The sequence below is a fragment of the Polypterus senegalus genome, chromosome 3 (assembly GCF_016835505.1).
Source record: "Polypterus senegalus isolate Bchr_013 chromosome 3, ASM1683550v1, whole genome shotgun sequence".
NCBI classification, from domain to species: Eukaryota; Metazoa; Chordata; class Cladistia; order Polypteriformes; family Polypteridae; genus Polypterus; species Polypterus senegalus.
Genome location: NC_053156.1, coordinates 39,423,518 through 39,447,080, shown reverse-complemented (window position 1 = coordinate 39,447,080; position 23,563 = coordinate 39,423,518). Strand labels below are relative to the sequence as shown.

The 23,563-nt window shown below is 38.0% G+C and overlaps 1 long non-coding RNA gene across 1 annotated transcript in view; it reads left to right on the top strand.

The window, feature by feature from the left end:
- The first annotated feature begins 20,842 nt into the window (after window positions 1-20,842).
- The window catches only part of LOC120525046, a 70,836-nt gene continuing 68,115 nt past the window's right edge, over window positions 20,843-23,563 (top strand). The window contains exon 1 of the long non-coding RNA XR_005632882.1: window positions 20,843-20,910. This is a non-coding gene — a long non-coding RNA (uncharacterized LOC120525046). The remainder of the gene's footprint in view (window positions 20,911-23,563) is intronic.

Here is a 23,563-nt window from a genome sequence, read left to right as displayed (position 1 = left end):
GTGCCAATATACAGTCGTGAATTATTGGTTATTCAAACACATACATCCTTTTAGTAGACGATCCAAAACTTAGCGTTTCGTAATCATTAATAACTGCCTGTAGTTTTATGTCACCTCTGCATTATTTTGCATCGTCCTAATAACTGTACCGATCACAATCCTCGTGTGATGCAGTTCTAAACATTCTAAACTTCCGCACAACATGCTTGCATTTAAAAGCTTACATGATATCACTTTTAAAATTAAAGGTCCTAAAATGACAATTTATCGGGCTGTGGTGTGCGTCATATAACCATTGTTTCACATTTTATTATGTGAAGGATTCTTTGCATATGAAGTTGGTTCGTTGGGTTTTAAAAAGGTTAATAACGAGGAAAAATCTGAACTGTGGCTACCTAACTGATCAAGAAAACTCGCACTTTACATGGGTCACTGTAAGCAGCAGGAGTCTTTTCAAATTATTACAAAATCAAATCAAATCATTACAAATCTTCTATTATCTATTCGTGGGTATTTATGGAGCCTGTTACTGGTTTAAATAAATTATCTTTATTATACCTTTATGCAGATGGTTCTTTAGGGATTTCAAAAATGGTTCCTCTATGTCATGGCATCGCTCTGACAGACCACCGCTGGCACCTTTATTTTTAAGAGCGTAGGCATTACGTTATATGTAATGCCCGTTGGACTACAGCACAGGCCGCTGATTCATATAGGCATTAGTCACCGACTCTCATCTTCCGAATGCATTACGTTAGCTCTCGATTTTGATGGCCAACAGTTGCAGGATCCATGCAGCACGGGTGCTTAAGTTATTTTTTTTAAAGAAGGCATGTCATTTTTAAAATAATCAGTTTGTTCGTTTCATAACTGAGGGCAAGTTTATAAAATCACGTCTGTAAAACTATTGAGACCATGTGATGCACCAGCACAACAATGGCATCTATTTTTATCTCCAAAATATTTCATCAGTACCGGGAAACCCATCATTCTCTACAGTGAACTAAGCAGCCTACAAAAGAAATAAGTAACAGTCAAGTTTATATCTAAAAATATTTAAAGGATGGCCAGTGAGATATTGTTGTCGCTTAAGTAACGGTTCAGCGTCACTGCTGTTGCTGAGTTCGTTTTGGTGGATGAAGCAGCCGAGACTTAATGTTTTGTGCCTTGTGTCCTTTTAATGTTTGCCTTTTTTCTACAGCACACTTCAGCATTCAACATAACTAGGAGTAAATATGGAAAACGCAAAATTGTTCAAAATCACATATCAAGACATTAAAAGCAATCGGTAAATGATAAGGAGTCGGTCGAAATGAACCACTTATTGCGCATTGACAAGAAAACAGGCGATATTAACATACATGAGCAAAAAAAAAAAAGATTCCGCTTGATCGAGCGAGGCCGTCCCCTGCGTGCTGGGACGTCAACGACGAGCAAGACGCTGACAGACTGACACACATTTCCGTCAGCTGTTCCGATATTGAGAGAGAGAGAGAGAGAGAGAGCACAGGGCCAGAGCGTCAAGGCTAAGCATGTGCGCAATCTGCGCATCGACCGCTGCCTGGCAACGCAGCGGAAATCAAAAGGTTAGAAACAGCAGCATAGCCGGGCAGGTGTCAGAGCAAGTTTAGCGCGATTAAAGGCTGCTCCGGCTTATGGAAGTGTTTGTGAAGATGAACAGGTCAGAAGCGCGATTCGACACCCCCACCCCCGCTTCTCATCCTCTGGCTATAACCGCACAATGAGAAACGTTATTAAGCCGCGCAGGCAAGCAACCAAACACAGTGACACAACGAAATGCATATAAACAGCGCTCTCGACATCTGGCTAAGAATAATTATTAATTTATGCACATCGTCTTTAGCGAAGAGGCTTTCCGTTATCCATCCTTAATATGAAGAATAAACAAGACACTGTGCTTTCCTATATTCCTGTTGTTTCATGTTGCTGTAACCGATCTTCTTCAGTTCATTAATTCTATTTGTTGCATAATGCCTGAAAGCCTTTCTTTTCCTAAACTCGGAGCACATTGTTCTGTTTATTGATGTTGTTATACAGTAAACAGTCATTCAGGTCCTAGAAAATACCAAATGTTATTTATATACGTTCTTAAGATGAAATGGTTCCACGAAATGGTTGCACGCATGATCTATGTAATTCTAAGAAAAGTAACAAAAAAAGATGAAAACGTGGAAAGTGTATTATGTTAATTTTACAAGTCACCTTGGGTAAAAGTCCTTCTGGCCATCAACTTTCTAAACCTCGTTATCCAATCCACAGTCACAGGGAAGCTGGAGCCAATACCAGCAAGCACTGTGTGCAAATAAGGAACAATTCTTTGACAGAACAATAGTTCATCAAAGGGTAAACACACACACACATCAGGAGCCAACTTAGCATCAACAAATCCTAACATACATGTCCTTCCAATGCGTGAGGAAACTGAAACACCCAGAGGAATCACACCTTGATCTAGAGTGACCTTGCAAACTCCATACAGGGTACACCCAGGGCTTGAACCCTTATCTGTTGTGAGGAAGCACTGCTACAACTGTGTCACCATGCCAACCAAGAGTCAATTTATCCAGTACCAATTCTGCCAAATTCCAGTTTGAAAGCATGGGCCAAAGCATATTCCATCAGCTTCTGGCACAAGGCAGGAACTGTCCTTAATTATGCCAATTCTTTATAGGGTATACTCACACTTGTAACAAATACACAATAATCTCATTTTATATTTACAGCCATTTAGTCCAATTCATGGTCACAGTGGAGACAGAAACTTTCAAAGCAGAACTGAGCGCAAGGTACGAAATGGCTTTAGATAAAGGGCAACTAAATCCAATAATAATAACTTCAAAAAGATGAAAAAGAACCAATCTGGGAGTGAAATGGTAAAAAGCCAATTTATTTTCCTTCCACTTTCCAGACCCATTCTGCTAGGTTTTAATATTGATTATAAATTTGCATGGGGGGCTTGAGCATGAGTGCATGCATGAGAGTGCCCTGCAATGTACAAATGTCCCATTTATGGCTGATTCCTGATTTGTTTAAAAGTCACCTAACTTCTATTTGAAGAGTCAAGTCAGGAAGAGGAGGTTGAAGCTCACCTGGGCGGGTGGAAAGAAAGGAAGAAGAAGAAAGAAGAAACAATTGTGTTTGTGTGAGTGCTTAGAAAAATAAAAATAATCTGTGTTAAGGTATTTGCTAAAATAATTTTTTAGTTGAACCCTGGAGTTGTGTAGCCCTCTACAGGTCACAATAAGTAATTTCTGTTATTGGTTAATGGGTATGAGGGACAGTTAGGAATTAAAATGTTATTATCATTTACACCTGTGACTGCTCATTTGAAAAAAAGAAAAAGTACTTTAAAATGAAGAAGCTAAAACATCAGTAACTGTTGGAACAAGGCAAGTCTGTGTGAGTATTGGTTTGGAAACCAAAACAAAATCATTCCAAAAAACAAAACAGTGAAAACAAGCAGCTGGTAGTATAATCTAGCTTCTGATAGAAAAGTTAGCTGATAAAAAACCTTCGGGGTTAAGACTGTCCACCACTACTTTATGGGCTTTCCATGCACATATTTCCAGTTTTAAGTACTTAATAGGGATAATCCAAATGAGTGACTACATTATACAAGAACCTGAACAAAAAAAAATTACCACTGTTAAATTAACACTTAAAGCGTGCATAAGGGAACGTTTCTTTAAATTCATTTTAAGTGTTAAATTAACACTAACAATTTTTTTATATGTAAAAATGGGAATGAATACTTTAAGTGTGTTCTTCCCTGCCACAAACTGACAGACAACAGATAAACTCTGAATTCTAAGCATGGAAATGTCCTCAGAGATATTGATGTTGTTTGTTTAGAATTATTTTGATTTATTTGAGAATACACTTTTTTATTGTGTAATTAATACTGTGGCAATACAAAACTTATTGTCAGGAAATAACATTGTTTTCATGGGAAACACATCTTTGAAAACAGTATGCAAGCCGTTAGACTGTATAAATGGAATGTCATAAGGAATGAGTGATTGTAATCTCTATCTTGTTCCTTTTCAGTGTAAATCCCATTTATTCCTACGCTCACCGCCTCCAATTATTGTACAAGTTAATAAATTGTATTCTTGTTTGCTTTGTACACACACCTAATAAGGGCACTATTAACATTGCAATATAAAACTAGAATACTGAAAATAACTTTGACAAGGGCTCATACAGCTTCACAAAACATGAATAACCAAGCAAGCAAGCAATCAACCAACCAAACAAGCATCCATTTTCTGACTCATTTTTTCTATTAAAAAGCTGTAAGCAAACTGTTCTGAAAGTGAGTGTAAGGCAAGAATCGACTCTGTATAGAGATGCATGTTTATTGCAGGGCACAACTGTTAACTTATAGAAAATACATAAACTATAATGTTTAAAAGTAATTCATAATAAATGAAAGAAGATATATTTAAAGTTGTTTCTAAAGAGGATTGGACTTTGAAGTATAAGTTTGCCACTTCAGTTTTTTAGACTTGCTGTACAATTCCAAGTTGCTGGTGCTCCAGTCTTAAAAAATATAAACAGTTGTGTGTAATGTACAGCATGTTGATTTTGTAAATTGGGTTCTTTTATGTTTTTTTTCTTGCTGAAACATTAAGGATTAAGTATTTCATTTTCTACACTTTCCTCAGATTTAAACACATTTCACCTAGAGCACTTAAAAGTCCAGTCACTGCTAATACACAAGAAGCAAGAAATCTTTGAGCTTATGTGCAACAAATTTAGGCTATAAAGTGTTCTGTGAAAGAACGGATTCTATTTCAACAGAGCAAAATAATAATAATTTTAATTTACTGTTCACTATTAACTGAGATCCAAAAGTAGGACTACTCACTATTAATACTCTCAACCAAGTTGTGTAAATCAGGAGGAAGCCCTCTTACCTTAGTTCCTGCTTAAACAATCTGACCCCTCTCACTGCCTCTGTCATAACAATCTTCTTAAAGCACGGGGGTTGAGGGGTGGTCAGTAAAACAACCTGATCAAAAGCCGGGCTTGACTAACTTCCTTTTTCAAGAGCGAGGCTTGTGTCAGATAAACACATTATGTAGTACTCTATTTATTTATTTTAAATTTTTGATGAATAAATAATGCATATCCAAATTAAATTTTGTTAACGTGTTTCCTTTACAACAGATTTTTGTGTGACATTTAACTCTTTATGCAGGTATGTTGATTCTGCAGGAGAGAATAGGCACCTGCTCCTTTGCAAAGTGGTTTCAAAAGTCATTCTTGAAAATGACAACTGACATTTGAAGGTGAAACAGAAATAAAAGCATTATTTCTATAAGGGATACCAGTGAGCACAACCTGTTCATTACAGGTTCTGGATGTTAAATCTCAGTGGAGATATGCATTCAGAAATTTTCACAACCAGCTAAAGTAAAAGTGGGAGCCACTTCAAATGTCTATATGTGCTAAAAGTAAGCTTTCAAAGCCCTGTGCAATTGATGCAGCATGTTGCAGTGGCTAAGGCACTGAACATTAACCTTCCCACTGCCTCACTGTTTGATCAAACCTGTTGGTGCTCCAAATGTAAAAAAATACTTTGAGTAGCTACTTTCTTTAAGTCTACCTGGCCATTAATGCAAACAGACTGTTCCTCAAAGCAGCTGATCATGTGGTTTAAATTAAATAAACTGAGCATACTGCTACAAGTCAAGAGGTTTAGTTGTTGTTTATCCAGACATTATAATGAGCAAGACACATGATCTAAGTGACTTTTTAACTGTGGCATGATTGTTGGTACCAAACATGGTGGTTTCAGCATCTTAGAAACAGCTGTCCTCCAGGGATTTTCATGTACTACAGTCTCTAAAGTTTACAAAGAATGGCGGAATAAACAAAAAGAAAAACATCCAGTGAATGGCAATTGCCTGAGTGAAAAAGACTTGCTAATGAGAGAGGTCAGAAGAGAATCAACATAACTAATTTAAGCTAACAGAAAGGCTACAAATATTAAATAACAGCTTTTCTTAACAGCAGTGTAAATAAAGACTTCCCTGAACACACAGAACCTTGAAGGGAACAATCTAATTTCCATTTGTGTAAACTCAAAACAGGAAGGTTAGGCTGCAGTGAGTATATCATCACAAAAAACTGGATGACTAAAGATTAGAAAAAATATCACCTAGCCTGACAAATTCAGTTCTGCTGAGACATGCAGACTGTAGAATCACAATCCATGGATTCATTGTGCCTTGTGTCAACAGTACAAGCTAATGGTGGTGGGGTAAATTTGTTGGGAATGTTTGCTTGGCATACATCAGGCCTCTTATTACTACTACCTGAGCATTATCTCAATGACACAGCACAACTATTTACTGACATTATGAATTGTAATCCACTGTACATCACAATTCTTGGCTACTCTTCAGTTTTTCAGATGTATACTTCCAGTAGGATAATGTGTCATAATAGTGACTTCAGTTTACTCCAATGGACCACACAGCCTCCAGATCTCAATCCAATAAGGGTACCTCTGGGATGAAGTGGAAGCGGATAATAATAATAATAATAATAATTACATTTATATACACATTTCTCACTACTCAAAGCGCTTTACTGAGTGGAACCACTTCAATCATCACCAATGTATAGCACCTACCTGGATGTTGTGAAGGCTGCCATTATTTTTTTATTTATTATTTTTCAACATTTTATTAGTATTATTAAAATCAAATAATATTCCATACAAGCAGGTCAAGTTTAACAAAACTAGGTTTGAAACAAATCAACCCCCACCCATTAGAAAGAGAGCTAGGCCAGCAGAGTAAAACTTCAATAATAGTAAAAAATATTTTAAGCCCATTTAGAAGTACACCAAACACAACTGTTAGTGGATTAGGAGGGATTGTGACACCCAGGTTGTCTGAAAGCATTTAAAGATTTTGGTCCAAAATAATGTTAATTTAGTACACGCCCAAAACATGTGACCCAGTGAGGCTGGAATTTGATTGCAACGTTCGCAGGTTGGATCTTACCCTGGAATCATTTTGGACAATTTTAAATGAGACAGATGTGCCCGATATATAATTTTAAGTTGAATAATTGTATGCTTTGTGCATATGGAGCTTGCGTGAATTCTGTGCATTGCTACCTTCCACTCCTTTTCTGAGATGTTGAGTGAGAGATCCTTTTCTCACTGTACTCTGGGATCTTTGAATGGGAGGGACTTTAAAATGTTTTCATATATTACGGAAATGCTGTCTGAGTCCTCAAGACTGATCAATATTTTTTACGGAATAGAGGTAGGTGGGAGGTGAAGGAAATTGGGAAAGTTTTGTTTAACAAAGTTTCTAAATTGAAGGTAGTAAAAGAAATGTGTTGCTGTAACGTTAAATTTGGAGTGTAATTGTTCGTAGGATGCAAAGATGTTGTCTGTGTACAGATCTCTAAGTGATTTAATTCCGAATGTTTTCCAGACATTAAAAACTGTGTATGTTTGAGAAGGTGGAAAAAGCTTCGCTACATTAAAATACTTCCTACATTGGTTCTATATTCTGAGTGGGTGAAGCACAATTGGGTTGTTAGTATATTGGTTTCTGCCTTAGGTCTTTGTAGGGTCGCCTTTTGAATACATGGATGTTTTAAATTTCAAATAAACAAGGCTATGGTTGAATCTAATTTCTTAAAAAATGATTCATTAATGTATATTGGAATGTTTTGAAATAGATAAAGAAGCTTAGGAAGGATATTCATCTTGACATTGTTAATTCTTCAAGCTAAAGTGAGATGGATGGTAGAGCATCTATGTACGTCTTACTTAATTTTTTTCCATGCAGGTAGCAAAATTGTGTTGATAAAGAGCTTTATGTTTATTTGTGATGTTTACCCCATGGTAGTTAAACTGATCTGCGATGATAAAAGGGAAGGTGTCCAATCTAATATTGTGTGCTTGAGAATTCACTGGAAAGAGCACACTTTTGTTCAAATTAATTGAAATGTTAATTAACAGAAATGTTTTGAAATTCTGTTAGTGCTGTTAGGATTGAAGGCACAGTATTTTGTGGATATAGTACCATATCATCTGCATATAGAGAAATTTGCTATTCAAGTCCTTCTCTAATAATCCCCTTTATCTCATAAGAATTTCGACAGTGAGCTGCCAGTGGCACAATGGCGATTGCAAAAAGCAGTGGTGACAAGGGGCATCCTTGTCTAGTACCACGTTCAAGTAGTTTGAATTAATCTTGTTAATACAAACTGAAGCTTCTGGGCTGGTAAACCATTATTGCTCCAGTACACTCACCACACATGAGCTATTAGGTGTTGAATGAGAGAGATATCCAATTAGAGTAAGTGGATAATTAGGGGGCCAAAATAACCAAGATGTGATGGGAAGTTTAGCCAGGATATTGGTATAAACCTTACTCTTTTCAAAAGATGCCCAGGGATCTTAAATGACCACAGAGAGTCAGAACCTCAGTTTTACCTCTCATCTGAAGGACAGTGCCATTTTTAAAGCACAGAGTTCCCATCACTGAACTGAGTAATTGGGACCCTCACACACACCACAGCATAAGTGCCCCCTGCTGGCCTCACCAACACCTCTTCCAGAAGCAGCCTAACCTTTTCCTAGATGGTCTGCCATCCAGCTACTTTGGGCTATTTAGTCAGAATGTTTTTCAGCCCAATTTTGAATCCACACCTCAGTCATTTTATACTGTTCTTGCAGCAATAGAGGGTCCTACACATTAATTGCTATGTGTACCTAATAAGGTTTCCAGAGATCTTACTTATGGATACCCTGGGATTGTGTTTCTCTATAGAAAAATGCTATATAACAAAGGCTGCTGGCAAAGGTTGTTATGATACAACTCTAGCTTTACAAGTATGCATTGTGTGTCATTTCAATGTCAGACATGCTCAATTAATTCAGGGTTGTGGGGATCGATACCCTATTTTGACAGCCCTGATTACAAGTCCAAAAGCAGCACTGGATGGGGCACTAGCTCAGTAGTGCATTGCACAAAGCAAAATTAGTGCTGAAGTTTCTTATGCCATGGCTTTTAATCACAATCAAGTAGAGTATAATAAGATCTATGGAATAACTTCAATATGAATGTGAAAAATTAAACTCTGAATAGGTACCACTGTCCCTCTCTTTTAAGAAGTGACTAATCTTAATAATGGTTTTCCTAAAGATCACACATTAGTCCTCATTCTCACATGCTTTCTTCAAAAAATTCAAAAGAATTAATTTCCCAATAGCCAAACAATGGCTCAGCTCAAGACTTAAGTATGGTGTGATTTTTTATTTGCTCAATCCTTAGACCAAAAAGAAAAATGAAAGTGACAATCATGAGTAAAGTTCTGCACCAAGAAAAATTATTTTTTAATCTACCACTGTCTATAATTAACTGCTCTGTTATAAAACATCTTGACTTAGGCAACATAAGTTATATTAAGAAAAAGAAAATTAAAACCAGTGCAGAACAGTGAGCTGAATCTTGAGAACAAACAATTTGTAAAAATTATTCTAAATATTTCTATATGAATTTATGTTGCTGCCAAAGTCATTCAGAATATTTCTTATACAAATATTCTCCAAGAGCTACCACCCTAACACTCTTAACTCTACAGGAGTCATTCGGTGCAGAAGTGAATCAGTTAGATTCTAGTGTGTGTGGACCCTGGAACATATGCTCTGGTAGACTGAAGATTGAGAAAGTATATACAAAATCTAGAGCATACAAGCAAATAGATATACCAAAGAAAATCAAGCTATATAAGAAATAAAACATTTTTTGAGAATAAATGTGAAATACAGAAATACTGTACACATGCTAAGCTGATGTTAAAAAAGCAGCTGCATTCAAAAACTGATATGCGTGTTATGGAGGATTGTGTAGTATAGATATCACCTTTTTTTACTCCTCTCCACTTTACTTATTTTAAATATACAGTAGAAGGCAAGTCATATACTGTACACGTGCTTTTAGCTAATGTTTTATTCAAAATGACTTATAACCCACAATGGTACAAATGTTGCCATACATTTAAGATGTAAGCACAGGCAGATTAATTGAATCGCTAAGGTTCACATAGACTGTTAGCAGAAGAGAACTATTAAGTTTGTCCTTTAGAATCAAACACCTGAGCCACTAGGCCACAATGCGATATTTCTCATTAACATATCTATATTTTCTCTTTTGTCTGTAATCCTCCCTCATACTCACCATTCAGTGTTTATTTATTTTTGCCAAGTTTCTAGGACAGTTACTGATATTGGTGCCCAAACAGGGATAGGATAGTACTATATCTCACATATGTTCCATATATTTTTTCAATAGTCCATATTTATTTCCACTCTACCTAATTCACTACAGAATACCAACCAAAAGTCTTATGCAGGGTGACTCCGGCTTAAGTGAGTGCAAATTTGTCCCGCATGTCACTCTCAGAGACCATCAAAAGATGGCTGAGGTGTTGAGTATGCTCCATGTTTGTCTCTCAAAGAATCCAAGTAAAAGAATGTCAGAATGTGATCTTCATTGGCTAACCCATACCAATATGTTAAAAGTCTGTAAAAGCAGTTTTTAGAATTATATGAGAGCACCGCTGTAAGCATGAAGGCAGCTTGCTTGTATGTCAATGTATGTGTGGCTTGGGAGCAAGATGTTGTGGATTATGTCCAGCTTTGGGATCACCATTGGTCAAAGGAGCAGGATGAGGCTGAGGTAGCTCTCCTTTGCCAGCCAAAAGCATGTTTGATACGTCCAGGGAAGGTGAAGAAGTGGTACACATACTTCAGCACTGCTGCCATTGTGCTACAGGTATAGATCAAAAGCTTGATGATGCAGGAAATCATGCTGTGGTGCTCAGTTCTTTGCAATTTGGATTCATTTACAGAGTTGAGTCTCCATTTAACTATGCAGACTTGGTAGGATGTCTTAACAATGCTCTATGTGTTCCTGCATGTAGTTTGTGGTTGGAGAGAGGAGTAATATTTGAGGTTGGCCCATATTCCATGCTGCATTTTTTAATCCACAGCCAATTATGAACTGGAGATGTAAGAGAAGGTATGATCCTGTAAGCATGTACAGGGAACTATTTAGGTAATCTGTGTACGAGTAGCAGGAAGTTCAGTTAAGGTGGAAACCTACCATGCCAAAGAAGACATTTCACACTGCATTCTTAGTTCTTGTGAGTCACAAATGGGGCATGGTCAGTTTGCTGGTGTGAGTGGGCTTGATAGAAAGTGACTAGGTTGCCAAGTTATCTAGCCAATGCAGCTGTAAAAGGCCAGTAGCTGGGGTACAGCCTGGTCTGAAATCTCACAAAAAGGGGCACCATGCATAGCACCAATGGAATGGGTGAATAAGATGCTGGCTGATGGCATCCTCAAACCCTCTTCCACAAGCTGTGATTCACTGGTGCCTTTCAATCGAAAGTCAAATGAAATTTACTGTTTCTGCATGATTTACAAAGCCTAAATACCAAAACCCAGCATAATGCATATGCCATTGCCCTGGTGCACAAGATACAGGAATCTTTGCATGAAGCAGTGGTATGCAGGTTAAAAATTGGCAGGAGCATGTGCACAAAAGTCATGTTGTAAAAACCACAGTCATCACTCCAGAGAGATTATTTCATATCCTTGTCATGCAATTTGAATAGCAAAGCATAGGAGCCATATTTTAATGTTTTATGGAGCAATTCTTTTGGGGGCTGAAAGGTTGCTGTTTTGTATACATAGACACCACTATCTTCTCTCCAAACAAACACCAACATCTGCATGACTTCACAATCTTCCATCGTCTTGAACTGGCTGAACTGTACTTCAACATCAGGAACTGTTATTTTTTACAGCCTCTGCTTCCCTTTCTAGACCATGTGGTGTCATCTGAAGGGATTAGTATGGATTCGCAAAAAAGAACATGTGTCCGGACTTTGTCAACTTGGAATGAAGACGGTAAAATGTGCATGATCACCTATACTTCAAAGCTACTCCACTGTCACAAAAGCAACTATTCTACAACTGAGAAGCAATTCTTGGTTGTTGTATTGACAAAGAAAAAGTGCAGCCACGTTGAGGTAGTGCTGTTTCAGGTAAGTGCTGACCCCAATGCTCTGATGTGGGTATTCAACTTCACTAACACATTTTGCCCATTGACCAAGTGGATCCTTCAATAACAATAGTTTAGTTTCCAGGTGTACTATTGGAAAGGGTAAGAAAACATTGTTCCATATGTCCCATCCCAGTAGTAAAAAGCAATCAAGCAGGAGTAACATTGTGTGCGGCAAAGTACTGAGTTGTTGATTGGAACGCCCTCTTCACTGGCAGGACGTCACTAAAACCCAAGCACATAGTTCAGTTTCCCGAAAAGTGAGAGAGAAAAGGACCATACATTTTAAGGAAGCTCCTGAAGTTCTAATTCTTGAGTTCCTTGGATACTCTCCTGAAAGCCAAGACAGTAGTCACATCGAGAAATTTACAACACTACAGTAAATAATATCTTGGAGATGGCTTGGTGGCCAACACTCCATAAGGCCATGTGGAAGTATGTCAAGGAGTGTTGGTGTGCCAACTATTTGAAAATCCCCCTGGACATACAATTGGATTACTGCATTCATTCAAGATAGACAATTGTGGTGGATTTAATGGCAACGTTCGCTGTAAATAAGGCTATGAAGACCTACTTAATAATGGCAGTCAATAACTTCATCAATTAGGTAGAGCTATTTGTCCAAAGACTGATAATATTTGCAGTATTTTAAAATATTAGATTCTCACCCACTGGGGACTACCAAAGCACCTATTGGAAAGGACACTGAAGCCAACAAGCTCAGAGACTGGGAGATTTCTTGTAGCATGTACCATCCTTAGCTGGGCCTCATCAAGCAAGTAAATCAGGCCATAAAAATGGTGATCACTTCCCATGTAGGGGACCACAACCAAAACTGAGATTAATTTCTTTCAGGATTGTGTTTTGCTGTGAACAATGCAACTTACAAAGGTACTGGTGAAACACCTGTAAAGTTAGCTCTCGGCCTGAAGATTTTAATTCCCCTAGAACACATCATGTCACCTTCTGCTGCATTTGCACATTTATATCCAAACATCTGTTCACTCAAACGACTCAGAAATCAAGTATGGGAAATGGTGATGTGTTCCCTGGCCAAGCAGGCTCAGTCTTAGAACTAGTCACTACAACAAGCAACAGTGCTCTGTTAAGTGCACTGCTGGAGACCTGGTTGTTTATGAGCCCATACCCTCTGCAACACTTCACCAAAATACACAACAAAGCTGCCACCTAAATTGATAGTACCAGTCACAGTAATTAAACAATTAAGGCCCATAAACTTTATGGTTATATGGGAAAGCAGACAAGAATACAGAATTGGTAGTATACATGTAGCCAATAATTAAGCCCTATTTTGGACCTAATACCGGTCTATCGTGGAGAATATGTACCTGTCTTGTTATATTGTGAGCTTCTGTCAGTGTACTACTTAAAAAACAAAAAAGTTTTCTTTTTTGATGAGTACACATGGTTTGACAAAAAGACTTAATTACATTTTTAAATACAGTTAACCTACAGGTTTATAGAGCTACTACATATAAGACAATGGCACATTGACTAAAACAAAAGAAATAAAACAAATACAAGATGTTTGGAAAGGATAATAACTATCACAAGTATAAAACAGCAATATAACATAACATAGATCTACTTCAGATTGCTTATCAAGTTAACAGATCAGTGTAGGGCATTGCACTGCTAGCCCTAGATATTACCCTTAAATACCTTGAAGGACAGAACAGATGTGTTAGTATGTTATTTATTTATCATAGTCCTACTTTCAGCTCAACTGTTCCCATTAAGTAGGTCTTCAGCCAGTGTTACTACATCTGCAACTTGGAAATGGAACTGCTAATAGGAAGATCACAGATGGTAAAAAAATAGGAAGAAAACCTCTTCCTCCAGCACAAGGCAAGGCAGCTGCTTCAGCCGCACACTGCATGCACTTTTCACCCATCACTGCATTGTATAACCAAATATAGTAATTATAACTTCTTCAAATCTGCTAAAGACATCTCAGAGACTATAATGATTAAACTGTGCACTGGAATGAGGACACATAGATAGAGACACATGAACCACAATCAATATCAATGAGAGAGACAGAGAGGTTACTCTGAATGAGGGGTTAGGAGCACACCCTGATACAGCGCATTCCTGGCAGCACTGAAAACTGTCAGCTGCTTCAGACTGCATTGGTAAAATTATTTCAGTGACCCAAGATGTACACTCCATACCAAAGTATTAATTGAAAATGTATAAGAGCACCTGAGGAAATGTGGAATAAAAAAAAGATGATCAATAACTTTTAGCAATAAAGTGAGCATCACTGTGAGGTATGGTAGCATAACCACAAACAAGAAAAGGCAAATCAGAGGGCTATACATAAGAAGTCATCGAACTAGACTTGCCGGCATTCAAAAAGATCTATTCCACATACTGTCAAAATAAAGCTTCTGCCATAATAAAGAACTCTAAGTAGCTGAGGCATGTGTTTCTTTTCACCTAATGAATATAGTCTGGCAGATGGCAGCATCAAAGCCCAGACCAGCAGGCTCAATGAAATCGTTTTTGTCGCCCAAGCTGAATTTGTCTTGAATAACAGGGACATCCTAATTAAATTACTGGTATTCTTAAAATAGAGACAGTCAAATTATTATTATCCTGCCCACCATAGACTTACTGTTTTTTAAACTGTTTCTATATTGTCAGTTTATACTTTGTATTGCAGTGTTATTTATATATTTCTAATTTGCTACTCCAGTTGAGGGTAGCAAAAAGCCAATGTCTGTCCCAGCAGTGCTGACCACAAGACAGAAGCCATCCCTAAATGTGGTATTAATGGGTGTAACTGCAAATAAAAATGGCAGTGTTCCGTTTATACACGTTGGACACAGTCAGTACAAATAAACTCTCATAGGACAATATGATCAGGATGCCTCCTGGACGCCTCCCTGGTGAGGTGTTCCGGGCACGTCCAACCGGGAGGAGGCCCCGGGGAAGACCCAGGACACGCTGGAGGAACTATGTCTCCCGGCTGGCCTGGGAACGCCTTGGGATTCTCCCAGAAGAGCTGGAAGAAGTGGCCGGGGACAGGGAAGTCTGGGCTTCTCTGCTTAAGCTGCTACCCCCGCAACCCGACCTCGGATAAGCGGAAGAGGATGGATGGATGAGGACAATATGAGTTGCAGCTTGTGTTAAATTAGAAATGTAACTTAGTAATGAATGAATAATTGTATTGTAGATGTGTGTGTTGCAATCATAGGTTGGATCATGTCTTGTACATAAATCTAACAGCCTATGGCTACATTACAGATTAAAAGTAAAGCTACCTGCCTTACCGACTAAGAAAAGCTCAGCAGAAGGCAGGTAGGAGATTGTCAACAGAAATTTAAAACGATTACAATTAATTTAGTTAATTAATTAAGTTGCCTTCATTAATAATAATAATAATAATAATAATAGTTCTTACATGTATTTGACTTTGGTAGATAAAATTGTAAACTTTCAAATTATATTTTAGTTTTTTTAAGAACATTTATTTTATTACATAATGTAACTTTTTCAAATGTGCTTCAACACTTTTAAAAATAAGAGTGATCCATTTCTCAGAGGATCGATTGTTGGGGGCATTTCTAAAGCTAATGCCAGTGGGTTATAGTATTCTGTTGTATTTGTAAGCAATGCATTATCCAGCATTCAAATGATTTAATAACACATTTTTGAGAGACAATCAGCCTGACCTATGCAGGCTGTGATTTCCCCCTGTGATATGTTTCAGAATCAATGCATTTTGGGATATGTAACCTGTTTGTGCTCACTCACTGTCCAGGGTTACTTTCTGTCTTCAGGGTTATTTATTGTGTCTTTTTTCACTTTCTTTATCATGTAAAGCACTTTGAGCTACATTGTTTGTATGAAAATGTGCTATATAAATAAATGTTGTTGTTGTCTTATGCCTATGGCTATTTTGATAGTCCCTGGGTTACTGAGATCTTAAATTGGATTTATTGGTTTAGAAAATGACTGGATTGATCTGTCTGGTGTTTTGCAAAGAATGTACAGTAAATCTAAAAGTGCAAATGCTTAGTTCTTAAATTATATCTCTTAATTGTTAATCACTATGATCACATTGAAATGGAAGAGAAAGTCACGTTTTGTGTTCAAGTGTATTTTTGAATTTCTGTATATATTACGTAACTGCACTATATAGTAATAAAAATCAATTATTCATGCTTTGGCAAAATCCATGGCTTCTGGTCATAGTTTCCTGTACCTATTAGTTTTTTTTTCTCTCTGTCATCTATAGGCTTTACTGATTAATGACTTAGTCAACAGAGGACCACACTCCTTTCAATTATATTTCCTTTAAAAAAATTCACACACTTTATATCCCCATTTAATCAATGTGCAACTCATTACCGAGACGTTTTTATGTATACCCCCTAAAATGACAGGTCTGAAGTGTTACTGGATACACAGAGAGCTAATCAGTCTGCCATTTAGAAAATCCGGAAGAACTTTCTTTCATTTGCTGCTCTGTAGATACATGGGTTTAATTAAGCAGTCAGTATGTTGTTGCATATCACCTTTCATACCAAACACTGGCAAAAAATGTTTCACAAAATATTAATGTATATTCTAAAATTATGAATTAGCTTTTATATGTGATTGAAGAATTCGTACACAAGGGGCAGAGTGCAAAAATCACTGATAATATGGCAATCGAAGAATTAGTCAGAAATAGAAAACAAAGTAGTTCTACTTACAGATAACATGAAGGACTTAATCCTGTTGGTTTTCAAATGAGAAGGGAGGAGGATGCCTTTGAATGCAGAGTGAGAAGAAACTTCACTTAAAGACATACACTATATTAAGAGTTACAAAGAATTACCAACAGAAAGCTAAAGTAATGTGTCTGAACTCAAAAAAATTGCCCAATCTCAGATCCAATATGTTAAATTTAATTTTAGCAACACAGGGATTGCTCTCTTTCCTGGATAAGTCTGTGCAGCAGCATTGCTACCTTAAGAAAGAACACAATGTATGGATGATCAATGCTGTAGATGTGCAGCTGCAAAAGTGTAATAAAGGAAGGGATGTTACATTGCGTTTTGGGTAGAGAACACTAAAAAGCTGAAGGCCATGATTTGATTTTTTTGTTGTGGATATAATAGCTAAATAAATAAAAAAGATTATCCTGGTTGTGACTACAAATTAAAACACTGACTGTGAACCAACAAATCTGTAGTGAAAACCACTCCAAAATCACTTTACAAAAACAGAGTTATTCTGCAATTGGTTATGCTTGCATCCTTCAAGTTCACTACGTCTTACGTGGTAACAGCACAAACCATTGCAAATATTGGGCATTGCTATTTAAATTATAAATAGTCATGAGGGAGAGCCTTCACTATGATTTTTTTTAGTAGCAATGCTATACATTAGACATTAAATAAGGAAATATACGCATGTATCAAACAAACATGTTTACACTAATTTTCTTTTGTTGATTGACTAATTATGGTGGCTTCTTTGAAAACAGCACAAAAGTAAACCAATTAATTATTGAACTATTTTTGTGAGTTTGTATCTAAAGCCACATCAGGAAGCAGCAGTCCGTTACCACCTATTACTCTAACAAGTTCTTCAATGTTGTTTGATATGAAAGATGTATAAAAACTACCTCAAAGAAAACTATGCAGACTTGACGAGTCTGATTTCCAACTAAAGTGACCTCTTTGATACGTTACATGATTTTCCATATGTGTCGGTGTACATTTCTTATAGTTCATACGTGCACTCTCTCATGCAGGTTAAACTTAGAGAAGCCAAACAAGCAAAATGTTCAGGTTGATAGACAAACTCAAGGGTTCCTTGAGAATATAAACTATGACGTTAAGAGAAAAGACAAACTCCACTCAATCAGTGCCTAGAGTAGAATCTAAACCTAGGACTTTGGAGCCGGAAGGCCTCTCTTGCCCAGATCCAATTTATTTTTATATAGTTCCCTTCACTGGAACTCTTACAGATTCCAAATATAAAAGAGTGGAAGTAAATAATATAATAATGTGATATATACATATATAATAATATGCATCTGTTTAATGAACAATAATAAAAGATCTAAAAAGTTGGTTTAACTGTTAGATAGCAACCAGATGAAGTATTTCATAAAGCATAAAATAAATCATGTTAAAAAAGGTATTTTACCTTATGTTGAAAAACACAGTAATATGATAATTGCCAACTCCAAATTATGTATGAGTGAGTTGTGATGGATTGACGTTCTGTCCTGGTTTGGTTCCGGCACTCAGATTCTACTGAGAATCATTTCCCTGACAAAGTGTGCAGTTGAGGTACAGATAAGTGAAAATAAAGATATAACAATAAGCTTTAAAAAGAACATATACATATTCCAAACTGCTGCATGAACAAAACATAACATAGTAAATGCAAATTCTTACAACTAAACCACAAATCTGACAGTGAACAATAAGTTAGATGTTAATCTGCAACCTAGTGATTATTTAATTCTTTAGCAATTGGGATGTACAGTTACTGTATCACATGAGGCCAAGATCAGAAGTAATGGCTCTTTCAGAGACTGGACAGGTGTTTAATTTTCAAGCATGTCCATACTAGGGAAAAACAGAGTTTCAACATACAGACCACTCTGTGCTGTTATCTATCATCCACAAGCAGCAGAGGCCAAAGAGACCTCGCAGCTCCAGAGTCCTGGGTTCAGATTCTGGTCTGGGCACTGACTGAGTGGAGTTTGTCTGTTCTCCTGACAATAAGATTTATATTCTCAACAAACCCTCGATTTTGTCTGTCATCCTGAACATTTGTAGTTTTGCCTGTTTGGCTACTCTAAATTTAACCCATATGAGACTGTGAGTATGAACTATAAGAAACACTGATGGTTACTTCTCATCTTATACAGTGTGGTGTATCCATCCATCCATTTTCCTTATTCTCAGCAGGATTGCAGGGAAGCTGGAGGGAAGGCAAGAATTCCAGGGTGCCAGCTCACCACAGGGTGACCACACTCACACACAAACACTTAAGCCACTAAACCTGCATGTCTTTGGACCCCTGGAGTAAACTGCAAGACCTGTACGAAAACCATGCGGACACACGGAAATATGTGATGTATCTTTGTTATCTAATTTTCTTTTTGGCCACCGCATTGTAGTTTTTCGTATTTGATACCAAGTATACCATTTTTTGTGAATACTGGACTCTCTGCCTATCCTGACAGCAGAAGGTCCCAACTTTAGGTAAAATACAAGAGATATTTTTCATTTTGTTATTACTGCTTAAAAATCAACTTCAAAAATCCTGCTAATTTTAATGTACTCTTAGTGCAACCATTTTTGAACATTATTGTATTTATATTTATTCCAAGATTTTAATATTACAGCAAAATGTGCGCCTTTATTATGTTGTAGACTAACTGTAGTACTACAATCCTACTTTTTGCTAACATAAATTTAGTTTTTTTATCAGTTAACTTTGTGCTAGCTTATCAAACAAATAAATAAAATGCATACATATTGATGTTAATAAGTCACTACTAAAGGTTTCTTCAAAATAAATAAATATCATTATTACTATTTGTTGTATATTTACAGCATTCTACATTAACAAAATGAAGCATGCAAGTAGGTAAGCTTTACTTGGTACTTCTTTGCTATGCTAGTTTCAGTTTACAGATTACTTCCATTCAGTGTGTACACACAAATATCACATAGCATACACTTTACGGTACAGTGCACACCCTTGACAAAAGTAAGTTCCAATAACATATATTAATTAATAGAAGACTCTGGTTAACCCCAACCAATATCACGTCAGACCCATACACCCACGCTGTTCATTATACTGTTACTTGTTGGATTTCTGGGACTTTATCACAGCAGGCTTCCTTTACCATTTTGATCTGGAGCCAGGGTGGTCCCTGTCCAAAACTGGATCCTGCCTTTTATTCAAAATGTGAATCAGCCTAAGTAAACAGCAGCGAAATAATAAACTGGCTTATTTTTCCTTGTTGAAAAAAACTTTGACAGTTAAGTAATTAGCACTGGCGCCTCACAACTTCAATATCCTGGGCTGAAAACCAGACCCGAGTACTGTTTGAGTGGAGTTTGCATGCTCTCTCCATATCTGCGTGTGAGTGTTTTTCTCAAAATACACCTGTTTTTCTCCTGCATCTCAAAAATGTGTGCATTACACTAATTGGCAAACCAAACGTGAATGCAGGCATGTGTAACCTGATATGGACTGGAGGCCTGCTCTGTGTTTGCTCCTGCTTGACTCTTCAGGCAGACTCCAAGCTCTGTAATACCAAACTGGACTAGGCGGGTATCGTAATGGAAGGTTGCATGCCAAACGTAACCAAACCATCTTCTAGGTCGCTGTCAGGATTACCAGTTGTGCTGAGATATGAAGATTCTCAAGTCTACACTTTAAAGTTATGACAGGCAGGGGAGAGAAGCATTTGTAGGTATTTGATCATGTAAAGATTTGTGAAATACTCAATTTTGGGACACTTTTTACATCCGAAAAAAAGCAAAACATTTATAAACTAGCGCAAAACTGAAACAAACATTTAAGTATCATTTACTTGCAACCTCACGGTGAGGTTTTAAAATCCCCAGAACCTAGCAAATTCGCTCGGTAGTCTGCTGCGTAACCCCTTTCGAACCCGCGTCCTCTGGGAAAGCGCGCGCGGTCAGGTGACGTCATGGAAATAAGCTTACCCGCCAGAGTCGCGTACACAGAAATAACCTCCGCTCCACTGGAAAGAAGGAGAACTAAAGTAAGTTGTCTCTTTCAAAAGTACAGCAAAATAAACATGAAATACTAAACGTCTCTTATGTAATTAAGTATAACTGGCGTTACCAGCTCATGTGAACCTTTTTTTTTTTTTTTAAAAAAAAAAGGATACAGCTACGAAAGGGTTAAACGAATAACCGACGCCTACGGCTGTGTCCGCCCACGCCGTTCTTTATTGTCTCACCTGAATTGGGAACCAGTTTGCAGTTGTGCTTTTTATTTTAGCAGGCTGTGTGTGCGCGCGTGTGACGGAAATCGCAGGAGGAGAGCCGCGGCGTCCGGGAATTTTCTCGAGCTTCTCTAATCAGCCCCCACCCCACGACGAAAGCTCCTGTCCCCGCGCGCCAGAGACTGCTGGCGGGTTGCTATGGAAACCGTATTTGAATGCCGCGTGCTCCCTTGACCCGCTCGTGCTTTGGAGCAAGTTTATGTTTTTTTTTTTTTTGGACGCTTTCAAAATTGGATTAACTGCTATGATCAGTGTAAAAAAAACAGACAATATAAAAACGTGGGGTGGAGAGGAGGTGTTACTTGGAGCAGAAGCGAAGATGCCCAAGAATAAAAACAAATTTATTGCTTAGCTTCAGCATAAACTTCTTAATAAAAGGCATGTTTATAAAGTGAGTAGCATGGTGGTGTACTGTTAGTTAGAGGGGATGCAGGAGACTGGACACAACCCTCAAACTGCGTGCTGTTTTAATGTTTCCTCTAGTTTTTATAGGTATTCTGTGGATATTTATTTTCTCTTCCTAAATCCTGATGCCATACTTTATTATTTGAATCTAAATAGGTCTAGTATGAGTTAGTGTGGCCATGCACATTGATGTAAATGACACCCTGTTTACTGCTGCCATCTAAATTTCACTTACCGTAACTCTGTTGCAGTCAGGGTGGGTGATGGAATGGTCCTTATAGATGATGCTGCTGTTGTGACTCACTGGGCTGGCTATTTTGAGCAGCTGTTTAAAGCTGATCCACCAGCTAGGACATTGGACATCTCTGGCTCCACAGTTCTTGAGATTGATGTTCCCATTATCTGTGAACCACCCAGTCTCACTGAGATTGCGCAGGTGATGAACCAGCTGAGGGTAGAGAAGGCTGCAGGGATCTGGGTTGAACTTCTCCAAGCTAGTCATAAGGGTGCCCTCCTGGCATTGGAAGTAACCTTTGCTTCCATTTGGGAGACAGGCATTATTCCAACTGACTGGAGTACGAGACTTGTCATTCCTGTCTGGAAATGAAGCGTGATCACCTGGATTGCAGCAGCTAAAGGGGAATAACACTGCTCTTGGTGCCTAGTAAGGTCCTTGCTAGGGTCATCCTTAATAGGATCCGTGATCACTTGCTTACCTCCCATTGACCGGAGCAGTCTGGTTTTATGTCTAAGAAGTTTACCATCGACTGCATCCTGGCACTGAGAATTCTCATCCAGTGCAAAGAGAAATATCAGCAGAGTTTCTTTGCAGCCTTTTGTCGATTTTCATAAGGCTTTTGACTCAGCTGTTTGAGTTGCCCTGTGGGAAATCCTTAGACTTCACGGGGTCCCCCTGAAGTTGCTGGATATTATGGCTGGCATATATACTGATTCTGTGATTGCTGTGCAGAGTGGAGCCAGAAACTCTACATTTTTCTTAGTTGATTCTGGGGTTCATCAGAGGGTGTGTTCTGGCTCCTACTCTGTTCAATGCTTGCATTGACTGGGTGTTAAGCAGGGGCGTGGGGTCCAGCAGCTGTGGAGCATCTGTTGGTGAAGAGATATTCACTGATCTTGACACAATGCTGTGATCTTTACGCAGTCAATGGAAAATCTGATTGGAGCTCTCAAGAGACTGAGTGAAGAGTCTGATTGTCTGGGCTTGAGAGTATCCTGGATAAAAACCAAGATCCAGGCATTTAATGACCTCTTGGGCACAGCCATCAGCAGTGTGTCTGTCTACAGAGAGAATGTTAACCTTGTTGAGAGGTTTACTTACCTTGGCAGCAACATTCATGTCTCCGGTGACTCTTCCTATGAAGTCAGTAGACAGATTGGGAGAGTGTGCAGGGTTATGAGGTCGCCGGAAAGGGGTATGCGGTGCTTCTGATATCTCTGCAAAAGGATGAAGGTCCAAGTCTTTAGAGTCCTGGTGCTGTCTGTTTTGCTATATGGTTGCGAGACATGGAAGCTATCCAGTGACCTGAGACTAAGACTGGACTCCTTCGGTACTGTGTGTCTTCGGAGAATCCTTGGGTACCGCTGGTTTGACTTTGTGACGAATGAGCGGTTGCTCACAGAGTTCCAAACCTCTATATCTTTGTGATGTATGAAGTTTCATATATTATTTTTGCATTCAGTAATTAAAAAGATTTACATTTATTTTTTGTTGTCTTGAGTCTTCAAACAAGTTTTAAGCCTGAGCTATTTTAATGCAAATCATGGTGGGCCAGATGCCAGGTGGCTGGTTGCAGATTTTGATGCATCTCTCCCATGGAGATCTCTTTTCACAAAATTTGGGCAGTATAAGAGAGCACCAGTTTACAATTATTTTATGAGGCATAGTTTCATATTGTGCACAAAGATGTATTTTTATTGTGTTATGGTACAAAAGCACCACCCTAATCTTCACACTCTAAAAAGTGGGTGGCTTGGTCCGCAA